The 12,603-nt window shown below is 33.3% G+C and overlaps 1 protein-coding gene across 1 annotated transcript in view; it reads left to right on the top strand.

Annotated features, from left to right (window-relative positions):
* Positions 1–11,530: 11,530 nt before the first annotated feature.
* The window catches only part of LOC136984427 (coronin-6-like), a 45,158-nt gene continuing 44,085 nt past the window's right edge, over positions 11,531–12,603 (top strand). The window contains exon 1 of the mRNA XM_067281399.1: positions 11,531–11,813. The gene's annotated coding sequence lies outside the window, so the exon portion shown is untranslated. The remainder of the gene's footprint in view (positions 11,814–12,603) is intronic.

Genomic DNA, 12,603 nt, shown 5'->3' with positions numbered 1-12,603 from the left:
GAAACATCGATATCGTCGGGCGCCATTTTCTTAACGAAGTAAACTAACTCTTTCCTCCGTGAGCTTCGTTAGAGTTTCGTTCGATACGTCATCACCTCGGAGCATGCGCACTGAGCGAGACTACTACTTTTCGAACGATTCGTTACTAACGCGTTTAACTCGTTCGACTTAACGAACGTACCCTTTATTCACAAGGTAACATCTATTTACCTGTAGATAAATGCCATCTTTGAAGACGATTCACCACATTTCATTTTGATTACCCAATTGAACATATGTTTGGACTGTCTCCGAACCGTATTTATTCTGGTGATTCTTCTACAGTTCTGTCCAGCTCATTATGAATAGCCATTAACACACGATAACTTATTCTCTAGAAAGTACCAAAAAAAAAAAAAAAAAAAGTACTATTGGAATAACGAAACCATAAATAGATAACGGAGAAATTGGTAAAAGTTGGATTGCTCATCTTTCAAAAGGGAATTTTAGAAGAATTCATTCTAGATACTCTATGTGGTTTCCCTCTGTGAGCATTAAGAGGACCTTTCATTCAAACTTATCCTGAGTTCGGTCAGGTCCGTAGTAGAGCGGAGGGACGGTGTCCGACGTATCCGAGACAAGTCGCCCATGAAAAATTCTTGGGGAGTTATTCGTCTAGATCAGTGGTCTCCAAAGTGGGGTTCGCGTATCCCAAGGGGTACGCAAAGTTTCCCTTCAAAATACTCTGTGTGTCCTGACGCAGTCTGTCTAAGCTTACAATCATTCTCCCGAAGAAGTAGGCTCACGATCATTTGCGATAATATAATATATATTATAGGTGGTACAACTTATAAATATTTTTGTCTTAGGGTTACGCTATAAAAAAAGTTTGGAGATCACTGGTCTAGATTATAAGCAACAAGGTTATTGGCGCATCAATGTGACTCTACGTTGTTTAATGTTAAAATAGAGTTTTAATATCTTATTTATCGTGCGGTTTGAAAATTATTCTAATAAAATAACACCTCAAGTAATGTACTATACGTTGCTGCTGTATGAAAAGAGGTATGGAAAATTATTTTCGCATAAATGTACAGAGTACAAAAATTCAATTTTAAGGATTAGTGGTGAGAATAACTTGAAAACACGGATTTTTCGTGATAAAGGAGCCACGTTTTTTTATCATTCTGAAATGTAATGAAATCAGTTTCAAGACATCAGACTATATCCAAGTTAATTAAAAAGCTATTCGAATCAAAATTTTCAGCCGCTCACACAAAAAACTGAAATGATAATTATAAATGTGATATCGCATTACGTTTCAATGAAATGTAGGAATGTTTTTAAAATTGTTAGTTACATAATTGCAACAATTAATAGACCAAATGATATAAGCATAATTCTAGTGTCCTGGAACATCTTTCCTGAAATATGGTAGACCTAACCCTACTTCAAGATCGCTAGTTTCTTTGAGTCAGCGCTTTCGACGTCTTGGAACTTGAAGAATCCAAGTATTTATGCTTAGAGGCAGGGGCGGATTCAGGGATGTTATAGGACTTTAAGTCCTCCTTATCGACGCAAAAAATAATAAATAAATAAAAATTCAAATTTATTTGTTCGAACTTCAAACTTTTTTAACATACATGCATATGATTTATTGGACTATCTGAGATACATTCTCTGCACGTGTTACTAAAAGGTCTTTATTAATTAACCATTCAAATATTTTTAATTTTTGAGTTGCCATTCTTTGGGTTCTTCTGGATCCGCTACTGCTCAGAGGCGTTCCGATTCATCGTCCGTCTATTTCTTTTTCTCTACTTAAATTTCACTTGTCGAGAAACTCGCGATATAACACAATTTGGTTAGTTAAATCAAAGTTTGTTTTTACGAGGAATGAGTTGGTTTTCCGTCTTTTCCCTCCAACCGTCGTTATCTTTCCGCGAAAAAAAGCAATTTTTTTTTTAAGCAGATTGAATTTGTCGGTTCTCAATTAAACTTCAACTGGCGTCATCCTGACCTAATATCGAATTATTTCAACACAGTATAAATTAAAATAACGAAAGAAAACATCGAACTTCGAGTTAAAAATATCGACTGCAAATCACCGATGTTTTCGAAGTTCGACTTCGAAACATCAAATATCGAACTTAGAACATCGACATCGATGTTCCATCCTTACCACAAGGCTTCGTTCTTAATATCTTTCCATAGCGAAACCACCGCTAAAGATAACAGTTGTTAATGTTAGTGTGTTTTAAGCATAACCCACTTATTCGTGAGATATGCTTGTATTTTTATAACGACGATAAAATTAGTCACAATGAATTTATAATCATTTTTATCTCTTGCCAGTTTAGATATGGCCTGTTTGACTTGTTGATTAAAGACACTATTCAAAAATATTCAGAACAAATACTGTTCTCCGACTTCCTTGCCAGTTAGATATTTTACTCAACATTATGCGTTACTGATCACACCTGGGACAAATCTCAATAAGTTTTTGTAGACAGTCTATCCAGCATATTTTGAGCTGTATTTCTCACCACTCGGTTCCTTATTACGGGCCTGGCCGAACCGAAAATGTTCTTTTTTTTTTTTTTTTTATTCTTTCTTCCTTGTAGACACTAAGAGGTTCTTTTTTGCAAGTCCATTATGGGTTCGGCTAGGCCCACAATAGGGCGGCCAAGTGGTCAGAAAAAGAACCCGACGTATCCGGCGGACCATTCTCCAAAACACTCCTAGGGATTTTTGACCCATCCGGATTTTATATCGATTTTCTCAGAACGGCAGGCTAACTACTTGGTCACTGAGCACGGGTATGAAGAAAAGAGTGTCTTAATTAATACCCAGAAGCCGAGAAGAGTAAACTGCCGGATGGCCGAGCAGTCAAAATGGTAGTGTACTGTTTTTGGTGACACGGGATATAATCCGAACGGCTCGAAATATCTCCATGAGTTTTTCGGTGAATAGGCCATCCAGATATATTGGGCCTCATCCCTTACCACCCGGTTGCCCCATTTTGGCTTGGCCGGACCGATAATGAGCTTCCTTGAAAGATGCTCTCTTGGTGCCCACAGCCGGAGAGTTAAAAAAAAAAAAAAAAAGCCGAAAAAAGTAAAATATTTCATTTATTTTTAGTTTTTCGCTCTTTTATACTACTGTCAGACTCTGCAATTGCCATAAACACATTTTTAGAATAATCAAATAAAATCTCCTAATATCGTTAAAATACGAACAGCAAGACGAGTATTTTCAGCTAACAATAAAACAAATAAAAATGTAATTTTTACAGTTTTATATTTTTGAACTAGGGACACCTTGAAATGTCGAGATGTACAGATATTACTGTACGTGTTTGTGGGTGGCACGATTTCGTTCACCCAGTTTGAAGTTTAATAACTTCTATACCCTTTGTCAAAAATTTATGAAATTTTAGAGAGATTTGTGTATTAGGGTGATTTATGCTATTAATTTTTGGTGGTTAAAGTTCAAAGAAATGGGAAGGTAGAAGATGGTCATCTGTCATATGTCCAGTCTGGTCGGACTTAATTAATGAGGATTTTGAGGCTCATTAATTAATGAGGCTCGTTATCAGCGTTTGCATTTTTTTTTCTAATTTTCTAATTATATACAACTCACCTCTGCCCTAAAATTAAGCTTTTTGCCATTTATAATAATTAATAACAAAAAAAGTTTTAAAAAATGAAATCTGATAACAGATAGTGCGCCACACACAGTTTTAAAGTTTGGCCTGGAAAGTTACATAACTCCTTGCTGGATTTTCTTCTATGTAGTTTCATCTGGTCTTTTTTGCAATACAGTTTTAATATATTTTCCTTTTTTGTTGAAATTTCTTTCTTTTTCAGGTTCACATTTTTCTGCTTTAATGAAGTGATTCCATCCACCATCTTTCAAGCAACAGATATGAACTACACAAAACTACAAAAACAGCGACACAAATTATTGTTTGATAATCGCCCATTTTCTAGATCTTGGACAAACATTCGTCGTTCCTGCAAAAAACCGATGCTCGGCAAGAATTTGTGTGTACATGCGTGCTCGCCAAATGACAAACATTTCGGCAAATACTGTGACCACTACCAAATATATGGACGCGCCCCTACAAAAAAACTACATTAAGTTTAATACAAAGTTAAAATTTTATTTTATTGTTTTTTCGGAGTGTTATAAAAATTATTTATTATGAGTCTGTTCATATTTTATAAATAATTACGTGTCTTTAAAGAATTTTCAGGGCCATTTATTTGTGAAGATATTTTGTAAAGATGCTCAGAGGAGCAAAAAGAGCAGATTGTCTCTATACGATGTCAAAATAAATTTTAAAAAACAGGACGAGCGGTTAAGGTGGGTGTACTATAGATTACTCCCTATGGAATTTCAGGACTTTGATTATATATTTGAACTCAGGGGACCGAGACGAGTTCAACGGTACCCTATTTTTGGACCGGAGACGAAAAATAAAAAAAGTTATCACACTTTTTAAGTTACCATACTTTTTTAATGCTCTCATGCAGACGGCACCGTAGATGCTAGTATTGCCATCTTGCGGTAAAGTCTGCAAACCGTGACGTCGGACTACGGTCATCTCCCGGAGCGTTAAACACGCGATACGAGAGCGGAGTAGCGACGCGACTTCCGATCATCGCGCGATCGCCATTTCGGTTAATGTTACTCATGGCAGCGAACATTGCGGCCCGACTGACCTCTCGTATGGGCGCCACCACACGCCGCCATGTGCTAAACTAGTGATCGATTCACGGTAGTTCTTGAACAAAGTAAAAAAAGGGGGGAAACGTCTACTAAAGGCAATTTTAACGGCAAGCGACGGGACTCCCAATCGCGATAGCGAGGCCGACTTAGCGGAGAGCGACGCAACTTCCTATCATCGCGCGATCGCCGAAAAAAGTATGATAACTTTTTTATTTTTCGTCTCCGGTCCAAAAGTAGAGTATCGTTGAACTCGTCTCGGTCCCCTGAGTTCAGATATATACCCAAACACACGAAATTCCATAGGGAGTAATCTATAGTATACCCGTTAAGGTGGCGGCCCACCGCTCTGGGAGACACGAGGTTGAATCCAGACGGGTGGAAAAATCCCAGGAATTTTTCGGAGAATTGTCTGTCTGGATATGTCGAGTGCCGTCCTTTGCCAGGTTGTAGGCCTGGCCAAACCCATTATTGGTTTGTTAAAAGATTCTTTTAATGTCCACATAGTAGAAAGAGTTTAATAAAATAATAATAATAATAATAAAACAATATTTGAAAAATAATTACGGACTACATTTTAAATTTTATAAACAATTTTAATTAATTTTATCCAAAAAACATTGTTATTTGGAACTTCTTGATTATAAATCTAAAAACCTGTTGTAAATAAAACTTGTATTATAATAGATAATTTTAAATAAGTGTTTGTTTTAAAATGTATATAATACACTGTAGGCAAATATATGAATATAAAATTTATTTTACTTTTAAAATCACCTTTCTACTGGAATCGAAAAAATTTGTGACACGTTTATTGATTTAACTTTTTTTTCGTTTATTTCTTTTAATATAATCGATTTATGTAGGCCCCAAAGTACCTATTTTTCCCAAGGTCCTCGTTAACCTATGGACGGTCCTGATATTTTGTAGATTTACTGGTACAAATCGGTTCAGGAGACATCAAAAATTTAATTTTATAAATTTGATGTTATATATCACCTGAAAAATTCTGTCTGTATAATATTAAGAAAAATATATTTACAAAGTTTTTGTGAAAAATAATGATAATCAATTCAGCACTGTATTTTAATTATAACGCTATAGAATTAATTAAAAAATTGATGAAGTTTCACTGAACAACACTACTGTTGGTTTTTTCGTTCAATGTATTAAACTAATATTTTTATTATACGTTATCGAGTTACCTGGACGAACAGAGTAATGAGGCATTGTTTGCGAATGAATCATTCATAATGAACAGTTCCTTTCGGTGAATTGTAAATGATTCATTCATTTGTCATGATCAACTCGTTCAATATTAAGTCATTATACATGTGTATCTAAATGATTTATTAAAGCGAATCCCCTGTTTATATATATATATATATATACTTTTGAAAGCCTTGTTGACTGAACCATGGTCAATAAGATAGAAGGGGAACAATACTCGATCCGTATTATTCGCGAAATATCAAAGAATTCAGATAAAATTATATTTTGAATTTTTCTCGACTATTATCTGGTAGACTCGATCAAGAATATTCAAATTCGCAATATATTAAATTTACATTAAATCTAGACATTTTTCTATGTTGAAATTGCGATTTGATAGCAGATAGTCAAAATCATTACAATTTTATTAAAGATTATTATATTCTGGAATTTCATTGAAGCCATTCACTTTGTATAGATTATATAATTCCACTTTTACTTTATTGTACAACACTAACACTGTACAACAGTTTGACAAACACTGTCAAACTGTTTTAGTAATTTTTTTTTTTTTTGAACTCTTTCCACCTTGTGGATACTAAGAGCCGCCGCCGCAAAGCTGTAGTTTGCGGCGGCTCTAAGAGGGTCTTTTTAGCAAACCCATTAATGGCTCGACCCGGCCCACAATAGGACGGGCGAGTGGTAAAGAACGGAACTCTACACATCTAGATGGCCCGTCCGATCCCCAAAAATTCCTTGAACCTTTTTGACTATCTCCCAGAGCGGTAAGCTGTTACCTTAACCGCTCGAGGATCCGGTCGTAGGCTAAATAACTTCAAAAATGAATGGAAAACTGTATTTGGCTTCTCTACATGGCCTCCCGTGCTCATAGCCATCTAGAGAAGCCTCACAGTTCTAAAATACTGTAACTGAATCCAAGTCTTCAGAAATGTATAAAACATAGTAAAGTACATAAAAACACTAAAATTAGCAGCTTTTAAAGACTTGGGTGTAGAAAATTTTAAATTGCCAAAATATAAATTGAAAAAAATGCTAATTTAAAATTAAATATGCAGACATCACAGATTTCTTGCCGCGCACGGTACCTCTAGGTATAAACGACAGGTTTGGAAACGCTGGATTAGACTATTATGTCAAAGGTTCTCTAGTTTAGCTTTAAGACTTAAAAAAAATACCTAACTCTTTCCGCCCTGTGGCACTAAGAGTCTCTTATCGCAAGCCAATTATGGGTTCGGCCAGGCACACAATGGGGCAGCCGGGTGGTGGAGACGGGGGTCGACATATCCGGTCGGACCACCCCCCGAAAAATTCCCGGGTCCCCAGAGCGGTAGGCTACCACCTTGACCGCTCGGCCATCCGGCCGTCAAAAGACTTAAGTTAACATAACTGAACCTAAAATATAAAAATCTTAACATGTCCGCTATGCTGTCTCAGAGCACGGCATGCGGCGAATGCATTGTCTAACGAGTAGCGGGCCTACCAGTGGCCAAGCGGTTTTCGTACCCTGAACACTGGGAGTTCAGTCTTGGGTTCGCGCTTCGCTCGGACGGGCTGGCCACGTAGAGTTTTCCGGGTTTTCTCCACGTTTGTAACGCCTAAATAGGGGCCAGTTTCTCTTAGAAAGACCTCCCGAAAGGCATCCCCCTTAGGCAGATCACCCAAGTGTTGCGTTGTCATAACATACAAACAAAAAGAACTAACGAGTAGCGTATAGTTCTATAAAACGAAGAAAATATTTTGTCTTTTATTCAAGCTTCATAAAGTTGGCAACTCTAGCCCTATATATGGCCGGGCAGTTGACAGAGATGGTTAAGGTTCAGCCTACCTCTCTAGAGACCCGTGGACCCACAATTCAATTGGGGCAAGCAACTCCCCAGAAGTTTTCATTTGTGGTCAGTTCCGGATATATCTTTTACCATCAGGCCGCCTCCATTATGGTCTAACCTACAGCAGGTATGGTTTTAAAAAGCCATTTAAAAAACAGAAAGAGTAAAAAAAGGTTTTATATATATAACGATTCTGTTTAAAGTGCAGTTTTTGCCAAAAAGTCATTTCATTCCTTAGAGATCAGTTAAGTAACAAAATGAAACCATTACGGGTGTCAAATTACAACCTACAGCGTTCTCTCAGAATATTTCTGGATAAAGTACAATTGGCCCATATATTCCCAATTCGATTTTTCGAATTTTATCCCCGCAATAAGAAATCGTTTAACTCTATTTGAGAACATTTATGAAATATACGGTAGAAAAATCAAATTGTAGCAAACAATATATTGCGAACTAACTAAATAGACTAATACCTGAAATAACAAAGATATTTGGTTTTATGTAAAAACGGATATAGTAAATGTTATAATATATGCATTTTTTCAATAAAATATTTAATGTTTTAGCAAAGAAAAATAACTTTAATTATAAATAATATCATAAAACTTTAAAAAATTATCAATAAGCCAAAATAAAACGTTCCTAATTTAAAATAAATATAGATAAATATTTATTTAATAAAAAATTAGTAATAGTAGGTAAATTAATAGTAATATCTTTAAAGCTGTTTGTTTTATTAAGTTACGGCAACACAACAATTGGGCGATCTGTCTAGGGTAACGCCTTCTGGGAGGTCTTTTTAAGGGTAATTGGCCCCTATTCAGGCGTTACAGACATGGAAAAAACTCGAAAAATTCCAGGTGACCAGCCCGTCGTGGCGAGATGCGAACCCAAGACAAAACTCCCAGTATTCAGGGAACGGAACCGCCTGGCCATAGGTGGGACATCTTTGAAACAGTCAAATGATATTAAAAATCAATTTTGAATGCGATTTACACGACGATTATAATCGCGAACCAACAAGTTCAAGATAATGCTGATACATTATTTGTCTGGTAAATTACCGAGTTACTCTATTTTCGCATCGATTATTAATCGTATTTTTGCGACCTCCGAAGAGGTGGTAAAAGTGTTAGCCTGCCATTTTGGGGACCTGGGTTCAAATTCAAGTCAGGAAACTAGAATATTTTTTATAGGCAGTCTGTACCCGGATGTCTCTACATGAATCTGGCTGGACTCATGATGAGATGTACCCATAACGCGGAAACAGTTTGAATTAAAAATTTTAAAATTTATTATTTCAATGCTGATTTGATTGATTGATTAATAAACGCTAGACGTCAAAGCTGATCTCTTGTCCTATAATGACCTGTATATCTTTTCATTGATAGAAAAAATACTGCTAGCGGAACGCTTTTTGAGCCAGAACATGTATACAAGTTCAATTCTCAATCATGCGGATTCAATTTTCGATGCTACGGTACAATATTGCTTATAAAGAGTTAAAAGAAAAAAAGACGTTATTTTTATATTCGCATTGATAATTTAGTTTTTAGAAAGATACTAACTTTATTTCTTAATATTAATATTTATATAGCCTAACACGAAATAATATTATCGCTCTAAATCAGGAGTTTCCAAACTTTTTTCACTGTCGACCTCTTCAAAAATTCCTCGAACTTTCATCGACCCCTCTTTTTTTCTTATACAGTTTAAAAATAAATAAATCCACACCGTTTTATAGAAAATATCTACTTAGAGTATGCAAATTTACATCCTGAACTATTATATAAATAGTCCATTGGAATAATAATTTTTAATAAACCGTTTTCAATCAATCCCAAAAATTCCTTTAAGGAGAACCTTGCTCTAAACAAAACATTTCAAACAAAAAGCTTTAGCATTTTTAATAATGTTAAAAAATAAATTAAACTTTAATTGATCTATAATGAGAGTACATACATTCGACTTTGTTTTCGATAGATTAATCTTCACTTTTACATAATTTTATATAACAATATAGAAAATAAATTATTGTACAATTATTCTAAAATTTAATTATAACTTAATTTGAAATTAATAGTTCAAATTACACTACGCATTTGAATATCATCTACAAGAATTTTAGATTTGTAAATCTATCCAGACATACGTATTATTAAAAGTTAAAATATGAAAAAATTTGATAGTTATATCAATTTACAATAAAGATATATGATAGTAGGATAGACTTAGAATGTCTATGTATAATCTTTATTTAAAGTGATGATAAATTACCTAAATTGTTCAAGAAGCAATTTATTTCTGAAGAGAGAAATATTTCCAAAATGACATAACAAAAATCGATCGAATTTAGACATTTCTTCATTTTTTCCGATCGATCAAAATATACAAAAATATTTAATAAAACAATTGTAAATAAGCTCTCAGAAAGAAAATAGACTCAAGAATTTTTTTTTCTTTTGGATAGAGAAGAGTTATTAAGAATTTAGAATTAATCACATTTCAAACTTTAAAAGATGTTTCATATATATCATGATTCAGTTCAAATATTTATTTTTTAAAAATTAACTTTATCGAAAAAATCGAATTTTACGAAAATTTAAGTAACTTACACGTGCGCCTATAGATAGGCATAGGTCTACACAATAGAAAGTTCTATTAATAAACCAAAAAGCAGAATTTTCTTCGTCGTAATTGCAAAACTCGTAAATTTAAATTTGAGTTATAAAAGCTTTTTTTTAAAACTTAATATTAAATACTGTATATTAATATAACTGAAATATAAGTTTGGATCTGTTTTATATTGTTTTCTAAAATAACTGTTTTACGTTATTAATACATTTAATTATCTTTATTTTATTACTATTATTGTTATGTTATTTATGAATTAAAACGTTATAAAGATACCTGTAGATTTATATATATATTTTATTTAGCGATATATAAGAAATCTATTAATAAAAATTAATTATAAATTAAATAAAATAATAATCAGTTAGTTAGTGGCTAATACTATACATCTGTTTTCCATAAAATAATTTATATGATCTTGTTATGTATGATTTAGGTTATATATAATGATCAACTAGAATAAGTATTTGATATTTTTTATTTTATTTCTTAATTAGGATTATACCTTTTCTGATCTGATGGTAAAAGCCATTCATTACTGTGTGAAATAACTTTTCGCGTATCGTAAAAAATAGGAAGTAAATAGATAAAAAGGAAGAATATATAAGCACAGAGTATACGATTTTAAGCTTATAAACTACGAAAATTTCTAACAAAACATTCATTCAGTGCAATTTTTCATCTTGGATCAACATTCTAGGCACCTGGGCATTTTCCCAGTTAAACATACTAAATCATGAAAAAGTATAAGTTAGTATAAGAATAGATCAAGGGAATTTGTCTCATTAAATTTAAACGTAATTAAGGTTGTTGAACGGATAAACGTTATTTTTCCCAACAATCCAAATTTAGAGAAATTTCTAAATTAGGTTGTTCGACTAACTAAGATAATAGAAAAAAAAGCAGTTTTAAAAATTAACTAGATTTTGCAATGTAAAAATATTATAAATCATTCTAATAATCGGCAAAAATATTTAATATCGTTAAATTTATATTTTTATTATGAATTTTTATACACAATTCATCTTTTATAATTAGACGGATGCAAATTCTAAAAGCGTCACAATTGGCACAGGATTGCGCAACACGTGATGAAGAGCGTAGGCATTTGTTAAAGTTTAGAGATGATGCATTGGATTGCAAATGCAATATAAACGGTATTTTCATCTTTTAAGTTGGCATATAACACGCTGTCTACCGTGATTGAAACGTAGGCACATGGTGTAAAGACACGCTCCATACATGGTCAAGGGTGGATTCCCAGTAACTTTAACGGGCGCGCGCTTGCGCATGCTCAATTCGTATCTTTCGACCTCGTCGAACCCGTACTCCCGCTTTACAAGTCCGTTTTCTCCTGAGTAGATCTTTTATGTAGAAAGTATTCGGTAATTAATATCTCTATAAGAGGTACGTATAAAAATTTATACAACACAAACCGGATATTTAAGTAATAGATATAATATATTAGTATTTTAAGTATATAAATTTATTTTTAATTTAAAATAATAATAATAATAATAATAATAATAATTTTATAATTAAATATTTTAAAATTATATTAAAAATAATGATATAAAATACGAATTTATTATAATATTGTTATTATTCGCGACTTTCGTCGTAAAAAGTTGTTGATCCGTTCGATGACATCACCGTTGTAGGATTTTCGGATGAAGTCGGATGCTGAAAGTTATCATCTTCAAAATAAACTATATTGGCACTGCGTAAAAGCTTTTTTCTTCTTGCTATAGTTAATGAAAAGTGCCGACTGGATAATGTTAGACGTGGTTATATCTTCTAGTGCGAATAAACTAAAAATATATAAATGAAAAATGTGCCTATATCCGTTTTGATTTAAGTAGTGACTTCAAAGATGTAACTACTTTTATATCGCATACTTCTGAATTTAGCAATCTAAATTTTCGTCCGTTTACTACTGATAAGTGTCACTCTTAATAGCTGTATCTATTAATTCTCTCTGGAGTTGTGTCAAAAGCATCCTTAGGGCAAAAGTGCTTTTCTAAAACTACATTTTATTTTCTACATTTTCAAGTATTGTTTGAAAAATCAACTTTTATTTGCTGTGTGATGATTATAAGGAACTTGTTAGTAGTGCCATGTGTCATCTGGGATGATGATGTTTGAGAATAAGAGAAATTTAATATTAAATTATCCTCAAAATGTAAATTAGCGTTGT

The sequence above is a fragment of the Centruroides vittatus genome, unplaced genomic scaffold, assembly GCF_030686945.1.
Source record: "Centruroides vittatus isolate TY-2023 unplaced genomic scaffold, ASM3068694v2 contig_918, whole genome shotgun sequence".
In the NCBI taxonomy this organism is placed as follows: Eukaryota; Metazoa; Arthropoda; class Arachnida; order Scorpiones; family Buthidae; genus Centruroides; species Centruroides vittatus.
This window is presented reverse-complemented; position numbering and strand designations above follow the sequence as displayed.